The sequence below is a fragment of the Vulpes vulpes genome, chromosome 7, assembly GCF_048418805.1.
Source record: "Vulpes vulpes isolate BD-2025 chromosome 7, VulVul3, whole genome shotgun sequence".
In the NCBI taxonomy this organism is placed as follows: domain Eukaryota; kingdom Metazoa; phylum Chordata; class Mammalia; order Carnivora; family Canidae; genus Vulpes; species Vulpes vulpes.
The window spans coordinates 69,570,193-69,587,645 of record NC_132786.1 but is presented as its reverse complement, the minus strand read 5'-3'; the positions used below and the strand labels follow the sequence as shown (position 1 = coordinate 69,587,645).

At 39.4% G+C, this 17,453-nt stretch overlaps 1 protein-coding gene across 2 annotated transcripts in view; it reads right to left on the bottom strand.

The window, feature by feature from the left end:
• Nucleotides 1-17,453, bottom strand: part of CHCHD3 (coiled-coil-helix-coiled-coil-helix domain containing 3) — a 275,676-nt gene that overhangs the window by 100,335 nt on the left and 157,888 nt on the right. The window lies entirely within an intron of this gene.

The following is a 17,453-nucleotide window of genomic DNA, read 5'->3' as shown; positions in this document are numbered from 1 at the left end:
TGACAAAAATATAAAATAGTAGCAAAAATGTCACAGATAGGCTCTTCTATACACTATTGGTCAGAATGTAATTTTGTATAACCACTTTTTAAATCAATTTTACAAAATGTAATGTTTTCAAAATGTACCTATTCACTGAGATCTAAATTATTTTTAGGACTTTTTATAAGTAATTGTGACAATATACAAAAATGTTGATGATAGGGTTGTTGAGAATTGCAAAGAAGGAAAAATAAAAACCAATTTAATGGTTAATAAAAATATCCTCAAAATATCTAAAAAACAAACAAACATATTATAAACAAAACGGACAGTATTTTTTTTTGTAGGGAAGAAAAAAACCCAGAGAGGTACTTGACAAAATGTCAACAAAAGCTGTACCAGAACAGTAGGTTTATGGGTAGTTTCTCGTTATTCTTGCTTCCTTATATTTTCCAAATTAAAAAAACAAACCAAAACATATACTTTGTAATCAAAGGACACAGGAAGGAATTTTCTAAGGTAAGAGAACTAGTCTGCTTGTTGATAATGGTGGTGGTTACACAATCGTATGCATATGTGAAAACTCACAGAACTATGTATTACAAAGAATGAAATTAACTATGTAAGCATTTTGAAGTGTATACAAATTAAGTACACTAAAATTTATGAGAATAGCTACTTATAAATATGTGGATGGGGCAGCCCAGGTGGCTCAGCGGTTTAGCGCCGCCTTCAGCCCAGGGCCCGATCCTGGAGACCTGGGATCGAGTCCCGTGTCGGGGTCCCTGCATGGAGCCTGCTTCTCCCTCTGCCTGTGTCTCTGCCTCTCTTTCTGTCTGTGTCTCTCATGAATAAATAAATAAACAAAATCTAAAAAAAAAAACCATAAAAAACCCAATAAATATGTGGATGAATATATGCATGTATCTTTGCTATTGTTAATCTGCTTATCACTTGGCCAATTTTATTCTAGGCATTTAATCCTAGGAAATATGAAGAAAAGCACACAAAGATTTATGTCTAAGAAAATATAGTGAATGTTACTTAAAGCAACAAACAAGTGGGAACAACAGAAGTTTGTGTAAATGAGGTTTGGTCCAACATTTGATTGATTATAAAGTTTTAGTCCAGACATAATGACCAACATTTAAAGCCATTAAAAAATAATGTTTTGGGATCCCTGGGTGGCGCAGCGGTTTGGCGCCTGCCTTTGGCCCAGGGCGCGATCCTGGAGACCTGGGATCGAATCCCACATCAGGCTCCCGGTGCATGGAGCCTGCTTCTCCCTCTGCCTGTGTCTCTGCCTCTCTCTCTCTCTCTCTCTCTCTGTGACTATCATAAATAAATAAAAAAAAAAATAAATAAAAAATAAAAAAAAAATTTTAAAAAAAAATTAAAAAAAATAAAAAATAAAAAATAATGTTTTAATAGTTAATTTTTCTAACTCAAAATTGTATGTGTGTGTGTGGGGGGGGGGAACTGATCAAAAATAGCATGTACAGGAAGTTCCTAATTTTGCTTAAGGAAGGAACAAGGAAAGCTGAATGCCCTGTTATACAGACTTGGAAAAAAGTATGTATTATACCAACATGTTAATGGTGGATATGATACACATCGTGGGATATTTTTTATTTAGACCGTTTTATGCTTTCCAAACTTTCTAGGATGAACAAATATTTCTTCTACAATCAGAAAAATATTTCTTAAACATTAATATCACATATATGTATCCCTGGCTATGAGATGGAAACATAGCATGATACTCAAAGGAGTGAGGTATTTAGCAAATTATATTAACAACCAAATTGTTTTAACAATTTGAATATTTAAAGCATGAAGATTATTTTACCTACAAAATCCTTAATGTACCAGTATTGATTCTCTCTCCCATTCAATGTATGACATTACCTACCATGGTTCTTGAAACACGTGCACCAGATGTTTCTTTCATTCCTATATAGTACACAGTGAGACTATTTTAAAAACACAAATATAAAGTAATAGGTATTCTATTATAGTCATTTAGAAAACACTTAAGAATTCAATACTATAAATATATTGCTTGAGCCTACTGAGGACTACATGCATCAAAAAAATTTAATTTTGAGAAGCAACGTAAATAAAGGATAGATAGCAATATCCTCATTGACTTTTCTAAGATGCAATCTCTGAAAAATTTAAAGCAACGTGTGAAAAGGTCAGGTATGCCCACTAAAAAGGAATGACCTCCAAAGACCAGAAAACACAGAGCTACAGTCCAACATCACAAATCTTTCCCTAGACAACCAACAGAATCAATAGTTTGAGATTCACTGGTGACAATAACAAAAAAAGAAACATGGCCACAACACTTTAAAGGCACATTGCTTTGAAACAGTTAATGTGATACTGGGAGGGAAAGTCACACAATATGAATCCTGAAACTTAAATAAGCCTGGAATACATTGACTAAACTAATAGCCGCCAAGGATGGAGAGTCACACTCAACTTATGAAAAAGCAGTAAACCAAGTGCAAGGAAATAAAACTTCTACGTACAACTCTCTAACAGAGAGAGAATCATTGTAAATGAACAAAAAGAAAGAGGATTACAACATCACTTATTGTTCTAAAACCATTTCTTAGGGGAAAAAAATGAATATAAAAAATGTCCCCTCATCTCTTGTTTACTATTCCTCTCACTACAAGAAATGTGCACTGATTAGTTTTCAGATCCTGTTAGATTTGGGATACCGTGACTGGGCTTGAAAACATGACAGTAACTTAAGTGGATCATTATGGAAAACTAGTTCACCCCATATGCAAGAGACGCAAAGAAAATATGGAAATCAAGTTTTCTTTAAGAAACCCAACACAAATATTTCAATGTCTCAACTCAGCGTTGTGTTAGTAAGCTAGATTCAAAATGAAGCACCCATGTGTTAACTTAAGACTTGCCTCCTTTCAGAAAGGATTGGAGATGCTTATGACAAAGAATATAATAAGGTCAAAAGAAGTAAAAACCGGGATTATGGATATGACTTATTGTGCTGGTAGGAACTTTACCTTCCCATGTACATTCCTAGGTAACTCTTCATAGCGAAAGCTTTTCGGCATAATAGCTCAGCCTTCTTAGGCCTGGTTGCTCCTGAGGACTAAGGTGTGGCACAGGGAGGGTGATGTCACCTCTGAACTAGGTGACATCACAATTCACCTAGTTCAGAGGCTGTAATGCTACCTTGGACATCAAGTACAAGGCATGTTAAGGAAAAATTCTGGGCTCCAGGAAAACTTATATATTTTATTTTTTAAAGATTTTATTTATTTATTTATTTGACAGAGAGAGAGAGAGAGAGAACTAGCATAAACAGGGGGAGGTGCAGCAGGAGAGGGAGAAGCAGGCTCCCCACTGAGCAGGGAGCCCAATGTGGGGCTCAATCCCAGGACCCTGAGATCATGACTCGAGCTGAAGGCAGACACTTAACCAACGGAGCCACCCAGGTGCCCCAACGTTGTGCATTTTAAGTGACAAAGTTCCTTGAAATGCCAGTGTTCAATGTTAATAGCTCATGGGAAAAAACAATTTTCCATGGGAGGATACTATGAAGCCAGATATTACTAGAGTCGAGAGAAGGCAACAACTGTAAATCAACCTAAATAGGAGATCTCCATAATGATATTTCCTATAATTCTAAATCTTGTAACAAATCTGAAACACACATATAACAGAGAGAAAGATTTAGTCTTTCACAATGGTATGGATAGTCTGTGGCAAAGATCAATCTTGTCTTATAAGCTCACATAGGCAAATAAGAACAGGGAAATGAGCTTTATTCCTTGTCATAACTATGTAAAACACAAAATACACAGGAACCTAATAAAATTGTATGCTGACATAAAACAAAGAGAACTGAAATATCAAACGGGGCTGAATCATAAACTTGTAAGGTAATAATAATACATTTAGAAGCTGTAGAACATGATCACTGTGAATATCAATTAGCCGTAACAAAATAATTAAAGTAGCCATGTATTCAATTAGCTGAATACTAGACTTTCGTTATAAATGAGAAATTACATAGAGTTCACTACACTTTTATCAAGTAGCATTGGTAAACAAGGAATCATACTCAAAAGTACTGTTTTCGGAACCACATTAGAAGGTGACCTTCAAAGGGGTAACTCAGCTAGGTGAACTTCATGATGCCCAAACAATTATCAACTTTAGCACACTGTTCAATGACTACTTACAGGCATTAGCTATGAGCAAATGCCAACCTGAAATGTTAAACTACACTTATGGCTACTAACACAGCAAGGCCTGGCATAAGTGGAAGACAAAGACTTGTAATAGACTTCCTAAATCTGGAACTCCTATCCAAGCCTCCAGGACTTGCTCAGTTCATTTGTTTCTGTTTTGTCTTCCCAAGAAAAGCTTCGAGAACTCTCCTCTACATTTCAGATTTTTTCATGCTGATGACATACTGGAGACAGCCTACTGAATATGTCCTCTGCCACTTTTGGGCACATCTGCTTATTTTCTTGAAAAAAGTGAGCAGAGTATCCTTGGGTGGTTCAGCAGTTCAATGCCTGCCTTTGGCCCCAGGGCGTGATCCTGGAGTCCCAGGATCGAGTCCCAGTCAGGCTCCAGGCATGGAGCCTGCTTCTCCCTCTGCCCCATTCTCTCTCTCTCTCTATTATGAATAAATAAATAAAATCTTAAAAAAAAAAAAAGAAAAAAGTGAGCAGAGGCAGGGCAAGTAGTCTGTGAAATTAAAAAGTAGAGCCAACGAGGACTGAAGAGAGGATGTTGTTAGGTTCAGAAATTTAGAACAGAAAGCAACCTAGTATAGCTTTGAATTTTTCCAGAAGGTCTCTTCTAACATTTGTGTGGAACATGGTATTTGGTAAAAAGAAGTAAAATTAAGTGCTAGATGAAGTCAGAAACGACTTCACAAGCTTTCTTCTATAGCTTTAGAGAGAAAAATAATTTTCTAATCATACATTCAATTCTCTAGTTTTCTGGTTTAATTCAGAACTTACCATCACTATGACAGATAGCAGGAAATCACTTGGTGAGGAGTCAGGAGATGCAGCTACCCATTTCAACTCTGCTAAATCACCATGTGACCACACACCGACTCACCCCAGCCCTAGCCATGTTCTAAAACCCTTCCGTGACGTCACTTCCTTCATGTAGCTACTGCCAAGTCACAACCCTGCTGCTTCTCCCACTTTCACACCTAATAAAACTTTGCAAAAGGTCTCTCATGGCACCTTTTTTTTTTTTTTAAAAGATTGTACTTTTAAATAGTCTCTTCACTCAGCATAGGGCTCAAATTCACAGCCCCAAGATCAAGAGTCACATGCTCCACTGACTGAGCCAGCCAGGGGCTCCTCATGGCACCTGTTTTTTACTTTGCCTTGTATCATACATGGTTACTTACTCAAGGCCCTCTCCCAGCTATAAACTATAAAAGCTATAAAAAGAGATTTACTTCTCTTGATCTGTATCCCTGTGGACTCTAGCTTCCACAAAGGAAATACATAGGACTTGGTAGCACAAATGAAAAAAAAGTACAAGTAGAAGTAAGTAGACACAACTTCTGCAGAGCAATCTGGCACAGCATCTGTGATTTACTTCAAAATACAAAGGGTGACATTATGTGTCCATGTTCCTTAGGTTAAGCTCTGAACCAGGTGCTGCCAGCATGCTACTCAAGGACACATAATGTGGGAGTAATCAGCAAGTATTCTCACTGGAAGCTCAAACCTGGAAGCTCAAAATGTAGAGGTGGCTACTCCAAAGTCTTCACTCATGCATGCCTTGATCAATAATGATGCTTTGCTAGTTAGCACAATGACTGTTGGAAATGAGATTTTATTAGGGAAAATGGCTCATTAACTAGCATGACAAATGTTAGATATAGGTCTTTCTAGTTAGTAAAATGAAAACTCAAAAAGATATGAGTTAGCTGCCGTAAGGATATGCTTACATCTGCTATGGGACCAGTTATGAGACTATGAGAGGTTACGACAACAAAGCATACAGCTCTAACTTTAGGGATGGCACCTTAGGTTTGATTGCTTAACCAGTCCCGTATGCAACTATTGGTTGAGGACAGACTCTCACCTTTGGAACCACTAACGTTCTGGGCCAGATCATCCTTTGTTGTGGAGAGCCACCCTATGCACCACAGAATGTTGAGTAGCATACCTGGCCTCTATGATGCCAATAGTACCACTCCAACACTGAGCTGGGACAAGGAAAAATATTTCCAGGCATTGCCAAAACTGCCCTAGTTGAGAACTATTGGTTTAAGTGGACTGTCGACTGAGGCCAATTATAAGCAGCCTCATCTGGCCCAAGTAACCTTTTTCCTGAAAGGAAAAAAAAAAAAAAAAAAAACTTAAAAGAACAGACAACTGGGACTTCACTGAGTTTTACTGAGTTGTATGAATCATTTTGTCCCTGCTTGTTAATAAATTTTTCCTCAATAGAAGTCTGTTTATATTGTAGAACTGAGCTGGGGACTTGCTCACATCATCACCTGGTAGGGCTGCACTGCAAAGGAATAGTGTATAAAAGCAACAAGAGTGGCTCACATACAAATAATGCATCACATCCCAGTGAGAGAGGAAACTGGGAATGTTAGTTCTTTATTTTTGAACTAAGTATAAAAAACATAAATCAGGTATACAAGTTCTATCTTTTCTATGGCTGCCTGCATAAACAGAATCAATGCCTATTTAACCTAATATTTTGAAACCATGTAACTGATGTTCGGTTCAGGTAGAATGGATATTCAGTTAACATGAACTAGTACTGGTTGCTTAATATTTGTTCTGCTTGGGTAATGACAACCCTAGATCTGATATTAAATATTTTATGTACCATTCCTGAGAATAGGCATATGATTCCATTATAATTTACAACTTTCAAAGTTACAAAGCAACATGAAATTTCAACACGAAAGGTACTAAAATATACCGCCTCATCAGTTCAGTGTTATATAATCCATGCTCCCAATCCCCAACACTCATTTAAAGAAAGAACTCCCGTCACAATATCCAGCACATAAATATTAAATAAATGCTGAATCAAAGTGTAATGGACTGTTATGGGTTCAGAGTTCTCAAATAAGCAGCTCTAGCTTCTCTAATGAACACTGGCTTTAGTTACTACATGTTTATGAAAGACACAAGAGCATCAAGTCTAAAAGAAAAGACCATATGAATCAAAAGCGAAACTCCAAAAGACCAAGTTCTATAAAGAAATGAGAACTCTATGTCACAGAATCATTAGTAAGCTTACAAATTTTAATAAGAAGGATCACTGAAAGAGGGAAAAGTAAATTATAAAAAGGGCCACATTCGATAAAACTACTGTGTGATTACATGGATGCAGAGCAGGAAGGGGATTTTATTATCAAATTCAGCTGCAGAATAGATGGGTTTATAAACCACAAATGTTACCATTACATGTAACAGCAGAGTAGTCTTAACTCTAGACCACAGTTGATAGGGTACGAAGTGGAAAGGAGAAACAAGCACTGGGAATTACGTGGTCGAAGGTGCAATTACATTAAAATGCCTCTCTTCTTATTCCATATTGTGGGGGATAATACTTCCATTTCCAGGCACTTACATATAATCTTGTTTTACCATGGAGATTAAAAATCTCAGAAGCACTCTAACACAGAGATGCTAGTTCCACTGCATTATTTGGGCCAAGGCATTTGGTGTCACTGATCTGGCATGTAAGTTGGACAACAACGTAGAGCCAATTACTGCACAACTTCTGAGTTCCTTTTCTTTGTATTAACTTGTGTTTGTTCAATTTAAACTTAAGATTTAATGCGTACACTATTAGGACCAATTGGTCAGAGTCAACTCAACCTCTCTTCTTACAATCTATTTCACAGTCACAGCTGGGAAAAAAATAAATAAAAACAAAACCAGAGATCATCCAGCTTATTTTATAAGATGCAAGTGAGGCTCCAAATTCCTTGTTGACTAAAGGAATTCTTAAGGTCAGGGACAGGGTTGGCCCTGGGACCCCTGCCTCTTGATGGCAGTGTACATCCCATCAACGCCCTGACTGTATTTCTTTTCATTTTGGCTTGACATTAAAGGAAGATAATGCAAAAGTGACTAATCAAAAATTTGCAGTTATTTTCAACAGTACTCAACATAAAGAGATTTTCAAGATCTACTAAGGGTTAATGCAGAATATTCTGAAAATGTCTTCAAAACCACCCATATGTTGCGTCAGTACCAGTGTGCTGGGACATGGACGCTGAGACAGAATCAGAAGAGCAAGAGATGTACTGGGAGGAGGCTAAAGGAGAAAGGGAAGAGGAGCCTCCCATGATGCTCTAGGCCTGACACCTGTGACATGAGACCAGGATGGAAGGAGACAAGACTGTAGGTCTGAGAAGACCTGGCCAGGACAATGAGGAACCTTGGAGCAAAGACTGTCTAGTAGAGGAATCCTGCATTAGGCAGGATGACCCAGCTCTAGAGCCCCTGCCATGTGCTACCGGCCTGGTGGGGACATGGCCTGGGGATAAAACCTGCGGTGGGTTCCAGGCTTGCAGCAGCTTGAGGCTTATGGCCATCCTCACCCGCCTCAGCAGGCCCTCTCCTAGGGAGACAGCCCAAGGGCACAGTTCCATGGTTGCCAAAAACATACCAGCACCACCACCAAAACAAACTTTGAGCAGGTCTTAAACCTCAGCCTCCTTCTTTACTTTACAGAAAGTAAAGCAGCAAACAAGAACAAGGTTATATCCGTTTGTGTAGATCTGTCGGTTCCCTTTGGGATTGTCCCACTTACACAGGCCAGGCTCAGTAAATCCAACCGGACCCATGGAAAACAATTTGATCCAGAAATCCTGTGTAGCAGGAAAAGCAACAAAACAGTCATCAGACAACTAAAGCTTTCATTCCAGTCTGGCTGCTAATTCATGATCTTGGGCAAGTTTCTCAACCTTTTGGGGCCCGTTTCCTTTTTTGTAAAATAAAGGGATGGGCTAAATAATCTCTAAGATCCTTCTAACATTCACATTTTGTGTAGCACATTTACCACATTTCTCCTATTATTCAATTTGAACCTACTCTACAGTGAGGCCAGAGGAAATTCAATGAATGCATATGTTCTGCTGCCAAATTGCTAGGATGCTATGAGCACACATTAAACAACATTTGGAAACAACTCTGTGTCTGTGACACCTGGTTGCCAGGGGCAGACGCTGCATGGCAGCAGCGACGCACCCTCCCTGCACTTGGCATCGGTGGTAGGTCTGCGGCTACTAGAGGAGTGGCAGGGTTCTCTGCCTCAGCAATATTCACAGCACTGCTTCTCGAAACTAACCCTACCTGTCAGATTCAAATAGGTAAGACTGATAATAAAACAGCTCATTTTTTTTTTTTAAGATTTTATTTATTTATCCCTAAGAGACACAGAGAGAGAGGCAGAGACACAGGCAGAGGGAGAAGCAGGCTCCCGAGGGACTCAATCTTGGGACCCTGGGATCACAACCTGAGCCAAAGGCAGATGCTCAACCACGGAGCCACCCAGGTGCCCCAATATGGGCCACTTTCTAAAATAAGTTCAACTCACTGGTGCTAACCAAATCACACTAGCTCTGGTTTTCTACCAAAAAAAGACTAAGTCCAGAAAATAACAAGGCATCTTTATTTCCTTTATAGTGCTTTAAGGAGGATGGTATGGTGTAATTACATCACATGCACGTTCAGTTTATGCAAATCCAATTACTCATTGAAGGGGAGAAAGAGAAGAATTTGAATGGAGCACAGGTTTCTACCCACTCCATTGGGAAGCCCAGGACCACTGCATTCTCAGCCTCTCTCATTTCCTGCCCAGTGAATGGAATTCTGGTGGTTCAAGATAATATAGTTTTCATACACAAATCCTTAAATAAAAGTCAACATTTCATCTAGTGCTCAACTAAAGAAGCCCCATGACCCAATAACAGAAGAAAAATAGCACAGCTGGACTGTTAAGAATAAATGTGAAAAGAAATCTTTGCTTCATATATAGGTATTGTTTGGTTTTTTTTTTTCCTCTTTTACTGAGGTGTAATTGACAAATAAAATTCACATGCTGATTTTATTTACTTTTTTTAAAAAATATTTTATTTATTTATTTGACAGAGAGAGAGAACACAGGCAGGGGTAGCCGCAGGCAGAGGGAGAGGGAGAAGCAGGCTTCTTGCAGAGCAGGGAGCCCAGGAGGAATTGATTCCAGGACCCCGGGATCACAACCTGAGCACAAGGCAGACACATAACTGACTGAGCCACCCAGTGCCCCACACATGCTGATTTTAGAACGAGATCCTTAAGTAAGATGTGACTCCACTATATTCTAAGAAAAACTGGAATTGGGAAAGTATTAGAAGGATAAAAATTATTTTTAAAACATTCCTCAGCAATGGCCATTGGTAATGAAAAGTATAAAGAACTGTACCTGGCCCTGTATGACATCCCATTTTTCCCTAAACCTGATAATGAAGGGATTTTTAAAAATCTTTAGCCTCTGTACAAAGTCTCTAGCTTCCCTGATGGGCTAAATGAGACATGAGATCATGAGAACAATGAATGATAAACTCAAGCTTGAAAAAAGAAAAAATGGAAAGAAGTCTTAGAGAAGAGGAATGAAAAGAAGAGAATGCACCCAAGCCAGGAATCATCCAAGTGGAAAGTAACAGAGCACACCAGATAAAATGTAAACAAGCCACTTCTACTCCTAGATCAAACTGGTTGAAAAGGAATGAGAAGGCAGCGGTTATCTGCTCCTAGGGGGGCCACACTGAACCAGACCTGACCTCTTCTCATTCCCTGAGTGTGGCTAGCTCAAAGTTAGCTCTGTCCTCATCCCTATTAGTACAGTCGTGTGGAAGGACCATTATGAAGCACAGAGTTCTAGATTCTCAAATCCCAGAATCCCTTGGCACACTGGGGAGTGCCTTCCATCAAAGGTTTGCTGAGCAAGGAACTCAGGAATGGACATAACCCAAACACCAACTTACAATTCTTAACATCCTTTATCACTTTTAAGGACCTAAAACTTCATAAGCACTTTAGAAAACCTCACTCCGGGGGATCCCTGGGTGGCTCAGCAGTTTAGCGCCAGCCTTTGGCCCAGGGCGCGATCCTGGGGTCCCGGGATCGAGTCCCACGTCGGGCTCCTGGTATGGAGCCTGCTTCTCCCTCCTCCTGTGTCTCTGCCTCTCTCTCTATGTCTATCATAAATAAATAAATAAATATTTAAAGAAAAAAAGAAAAAAGAAAAAGAAAACCTCACTCCACGGCAATGTAAAGAAAGGAGTACAGTTTTACACCTACTTTTTGTTTGTTTTAAGGTTTATGTCTTTGATTTTTGAGAGAGAGTGTGTGTGTGTGAGAGGAGGAGGGGCAGAAGGGAAATCTCAAGCAGACTTCCCGCTGAGCAGGGAGCCCTACCTGTACTGGGCTTGAATTCACAACACTAAGTTTGTAACCTGAGCCAAAATCAGGAGTCAGATGCTTAACCAACTAAGCCACCCACATGCCCTCACTTTTGTTTTGTTTTGTTTTTTTTAACAGTTAAGGAAACAGCTGCAGACAAGAGACTTGCCTGAAATCTACAGCTCAAAGAGCTGTCTCCTGAAAACAGAATTTCTAACTCCATTACAGCTCACCAGGCAGGCACTTCCCTAGGTTTGGACCCAAGAATGAAAAGCAACCTCATGATTTTGACTTGGTTTTGCCTGCTGGGAAGTCAGAATATTATTAACTATTTGACATGATATCCTGCCTGCCTTATAGTTATGGCTATCTTATTATATGTTATCTTTCTGGCTTAAAAACCATCCTCCTGTGAGTGTGATTTTCATTTATCCATCATTTGATCAGATGCCAGAAAGCTCCTAGCAACTGTCCAGACTGAGCAGCTAAGTGATCAGATTCCAGCCCCAAGGAAAGTGACCCCCGCCCTCAAGCCTTTAAACCAAATGCAAATATAATAATGCAAGTAAAAAATATATTAATGACAGACCGTGAGTGCCATTTGATTTCATATTTACAGCTGACTAAAAGAAGAAGGATCATATACATCAGAAGCAGGAATATGCCTTAGAAACCAAGGTCTTCAGATGTTAAAAAGATGTAATTCTGGGAGAGCTCTACTCACATAAGATCATAAAGCTAGTTAGTCATGGGTTAAGAATAGAATACAGGTTATCTTGACTCACATTTTAAAGTTGAGATATTAAACAATAACTCAAAAAAAAAAAAAAACGCTGCTTGTGAATCAGAAAAAAGAATCCAAAAATAAAAATTCTTGCAATTCCAAACATAACATCACTGCTTCCCACCGCCCCCCCAACAACGCACGTGCGCATTAAAAAGCATGCGTTTGCGCAGGGTGATCATCTAAGAACTTCTAAGTGGTGTTTACAACCTGGAGTGAGCACTGCAGAAGTGGACAAAGATATCACAGACCACAAACCAAAAGACCTATGTGAAAATAAAGTCACTGAAAGTAACAAATCTATATAGTAAGCATAAATACCAACATGCATAAGTCATTTAGTATGGCAAGAGAAATACTATGCTGAAAGCTCTGGCTTGGTTCTTTAAAATTTTACAATATTAGCCAGCTATTCTATTTTTTTAAATGTTGAATGTTTTGTGATCCTCACCATTTGTTACCTAGCACAGAATATTCCAAGCTCCAGTAAACAATTACTGCTTTTTTTTTAACTGAACTAAAAAGGCAGCCTGTTTGCTCTGAAAAATGGCTACCACCTGCTATTAATCTGAAGCTGAAAACAAGCAGTGTAATGACATTTAGCAAGTTAACACTCCCACCCCTACTTTCTCCAAAGGAGAGCAAAAGTGACATTTCATAATCTTCTCAAAAATTTTACAAAAAGTTCTGAGATGTGGATTTATATTTTACTAATAATAAAGTGCAAATGACATAGGAGATTATTAAAACCAGATACTGTGCCCCTGCAGGGTGACAAGCCTGGTTTAAGCACTGAAGGAATCCCCTTCCAAGTCCCCCTATCTTCTTCCTTTATTCTTCTTGTCTGGTGTCAGATGCATACAAGCAGTAATGATGACATGATCAAGGAAGAGCTGACAACTGGCTGAATATCTGTAAAAAAAGACTGTTTAACTGATCTTTGCAACAAGCTCTATTTTGTCCTACTAGAGCTTTCTGTCTCCTGAGGTAGCTTGTATCCTCAAGAGCTGAGATGTAGCATAAAGCTGTTAATTTATGCATCCTCCAAATAGTTCCTGGAACACTTTGGAGAACTTTTTCAAATGGGTTGGTAGAAAAAACTGGCCACCATCTTACTCAGCTCTAACTAAGCATATGACCATGATCTAAGCAGACTACACAATTCACGACAGCCCATAAATGACTCTGGGGCACTCTGAAAATGTCTCTTCCTGTGCCAAACCCTATACACCTGTGAAACCTGTTAAATGCTAAAATAACTGACCTATCTGAACAACAAACTCAACATATCTAGTCATTTATTCCAGAAGCACTCAATGAAACCTATTGCATGGAGATCATCCAGCACTGCACTAGACATGATAGAATACAATAGCCAAATGCATCTCAATGACCATAAACCACAACCCTAAAGCTCTGATTTGCATAGAGCCATAAAACCAGCAACAACCCATTCTTGTCTGTGAGCACTATGTTCAAGAATTTAAAAACTGGGGTGAAGGGCAGCTTGTGGATTGTATAAACAACCATAAGAAATGATAATATATGATAAGGGCAATGAATACTGCAAAGAAAATAAAAGAGTCAATCAGCTGGACTAAACTTGAAAGCTCAAGGAGTAGAATTTAGATGGGCAGAGATGGAGTCAAAGGCCACTGCAAGAAAGGGGACAGTAATCAAAGGTACAGAGGAGAGAAGACAGGAGGCCTGGGCATGTACAGCAGGTGAAGAGGGAATTACAGTAGGAGGATCACAAAGTAAGTGGGAACTAGACTGCAGGAAGACAGAATTGTCTGGCTAAGAGGTCCAGACTTCATCCTGTAGGCCATGGGGGGCCTCTAAAGGTTTTTGAGTGTGATGAAAACAATATTTTAGGAAGATTAATCTTAGTGTATAGGATGGATTAGAAAGAGGGGAGCTTTCCAGTGGGGAAACCATTAAGGGAGCTGTTGAAAGGATCCAGGTGCGAGATAATAGAGGACTACATGTGCTGAATGGCAGTTATGTTTCCACCAGCACTTTCTAAATACCATCTAAAGTAAATATACAAATTCCAGTGAGAGGACACAACAGAAAGAACAAACCATTCTCCGAAACACAGGGGGGACATGCAAGGATTAACACAGTGCATATCGTTAGAGCCATGCTATGGAAAATCTCCATATAGAAATAACCACTTGAAACCATGTGATGTGGACATAGGTCAATGACGCATTTGATGTCAAACACACCATTCTAAAATAAAATTACTTAGAGAGGAAATATATAATTAATGAAAGAGGACGAAAATTGGGACATGTCATCACGACATATTAGGTGTTATTTTCTTTAAACACCAGTGCCAGTCAGAGGTTGAAAATCTGTTGTTGAAGAGAATTATGCTGCCATCACAAGGAAAAATATGACCGGGAGCTTTCTCCATGTCCAGCTCAACACAAGTACCAATGTCTTTCCATCAAGAAGTTCACCAAATTTGCTACAGTCTAACACTAAATTTTAAGCCTTTATTGAGGCTGACTCACCTTTATCGAGGTGAGTCAAGGAAACTTGTATTCCATTCTTGTGATTTAACTAGATTTCCGATCTTAAAAGCATCCTTTAATATCTCAGGGCTTTGCTTTCTAAGGTATAGTAAAAAAGTTAAAATACTAAACCCTCTACCAATGAATATCAATAAATGGTTAAGATGCTCCAATAAGTAGATCCGAAGCATAAATAAGCCGTTGTTCTGTGAGGTGGGTCCAGGGCATGCTGGCTCCTTTAGGTTTCCGTGGATAATTCAACAAAACAGAAGACAAATCAAAAGGATAGATCACTGAACTCAAGAGTCTAGAGAAAGCCTCTTTTAATAACCAAGATTAACAAAAACTAATAGTTGTATAGCACTTAGGAGTTTACAAAGTTCCTTCATATTTATTACATCATTTAATTCTCAAAACAATGCTAGGACTAAATTAAATTCTCCAAGCTCTGCCTGGAGTACTGCATAACACAAAAATAGTAAAATAAACCCTGAAAAAATTATCACCACAATTTTACAGTAGAGCACACTGAGGGTCGCAGAAGTGAGAAGATATGGCCAAGTCACATGGCCAATAAATGGTTGAGATGTTTTTTATCCACAACTGTTTCATTATTACACAAGTACCTTTATCACCTTCTCTACAAAGCCATGCTCAGGCTCTACTGACCATTCCCTTTAATGAACTCCCGTGGTACTTGGAGCCTGCAGCACCAATTCATTCAGCAATAGTTATGAAAAAACAACTATGGATGAGACATCGTACAGTGTTGTTGCTTAGGGGTGTACTAGTCAGATCTCTCCAGAGAAACAGAACCTAGAGGATACATGGAGAGATATATATAAGAGGAGACTTATTATAGGAATTGGCTTACACTGTATGGAAGCCAAGAAGTCCCACAATCTGCTGTCTGCAAACTGGAGAACCAGGAAAGCTGGTTGGATATTCAGTCTGAATCAGAAAGCCTAAGAACCAAAGGAGCTAAAGGCATACCAGTCTGAGGCCAAAGGTATGAGAACAAGGTGGTATGAGAACCAGGGTGGTGTCACTAGTCTAAGTTCTGAGGTCCAAAGGCCCAAGAACCAAGAGCTACAATATTTATGGGCAGGAAAATGGATATCTCAGGGGAAGAAGAGAGAGAATCACCCTTCCTTTGCTTTTTTTTTGTTCCATTCACTCCAACATATTAGATGATGCCTGCCCACATCAGTGAGGGCAGATCTCTTTACTTGGTGTACTGAACCAATTATGTTCATCTCTTCCAGAAACACCCTCACAGACACACTCAGAAGTAATGCTTTACCAGTTAGTTAGCTGGGTATCCTTTAGACTAGTCAAGCTGACACATAAAAAAAATTTTTTTTTAAGATTTTAGTTATTCATGAGAGACACAGAGGCAGACATAAGCAGAGGGAAAAGCAGCCTTCCTGTGGGGAAACTGATGTGGGACTCGATCTCAGGACCCGAAGATCACACCCTGAGCCAAAGGCAGACACGCAACCACTGAGCCACCCAGGTGCACCAAGCTGACATAAAATTAAGCACCTGGGGCTGGAACAAGAATGACAAATAATCTTTCCTCTGAAAAACTTGCATAAAGAAATAACACAAGCATGCAAATAACTATAAAAATGAAAGCAAAATTTTTAGATTGTGAACTCCTAGGGCAGGAAGTATGTCTTTTGATCACTGTATGAACAGAGCCTAGCAGGTACCTAAGAGAAGCTTCATACAGATTTGGGGGACGAAGGAGCAGCTTTCCTTATACACTTACCCACACTGTTCAGGTTCCTGACAGACACAGAATGGCTTAGCTAAATGCATACTCTGTACTCCTCAACTTTCTTATTCTTAATAACTACTGGGATTTCAAGGAGTGTATTTCTGAGAAAGAAAGGTGAGGGTTTTTTAAGGTGTATTTCTGAAATTCCCCTTTGTGGGTCTCTCTCCCAATTTAATACTGTGCATTTTTCCACATGTCATTTTCTCCATCTCTCTTGTTCCAAGAGAACTGGCCTAAGCAGGCAGCTTACTATTTCCATTCCCTTCTGATCCAACCTGACCCCCTCTACTTTATCACTCTGAGCACAGTAATGCATCTGATCAGCGAAGAGCTAGTAATTATGTGCTTCCAAGACACCTCTCCAGAATGGCAGACAGAAGCAAGCATGTCACCACCTCTCTATCCCATGCCCACAGCACACATTGCTCAGCCATCAGTGCTCTTTACTCACTAAGTATGGAGGGGGCTGCAGAACCCCCTCAACACAGTGCTCTAGGCAGGCAGTACCAATCAACTGGAATTGGCTGACAGTTTGCCAGAGAACTATCCTGGCTGTTATTCAAACTTTGGGTGAAAGAAAAAGCAGAAGAAAAAATTATCGAAAATTAAGAGGAATAAAGGAGAATAACTAAGGGGCAGGAGATACAATTATAGATTAAACCCCAAAGCAGCATAGACTATGCCAGACTCTCAACAATCAAGAGTAAAAGGGTGTGGAGAGTGGACAGAAAAGCTGGAGGAGATGGGAGTTCCACCAACACAAACAGGGATCTAGCAATCTCAGGAGCATGCCTGCTCCCTAAATGAACACTTCTAAGTAGAAATGGGTAGAAAGAAAGCAGCCCACACTCTGGGAATTAGGGACTGACAGGGATAATATGGGAAGAGGTCCTAGCCCAAGAAGTGATCAGAAAATGACTTGTCACCCCTAT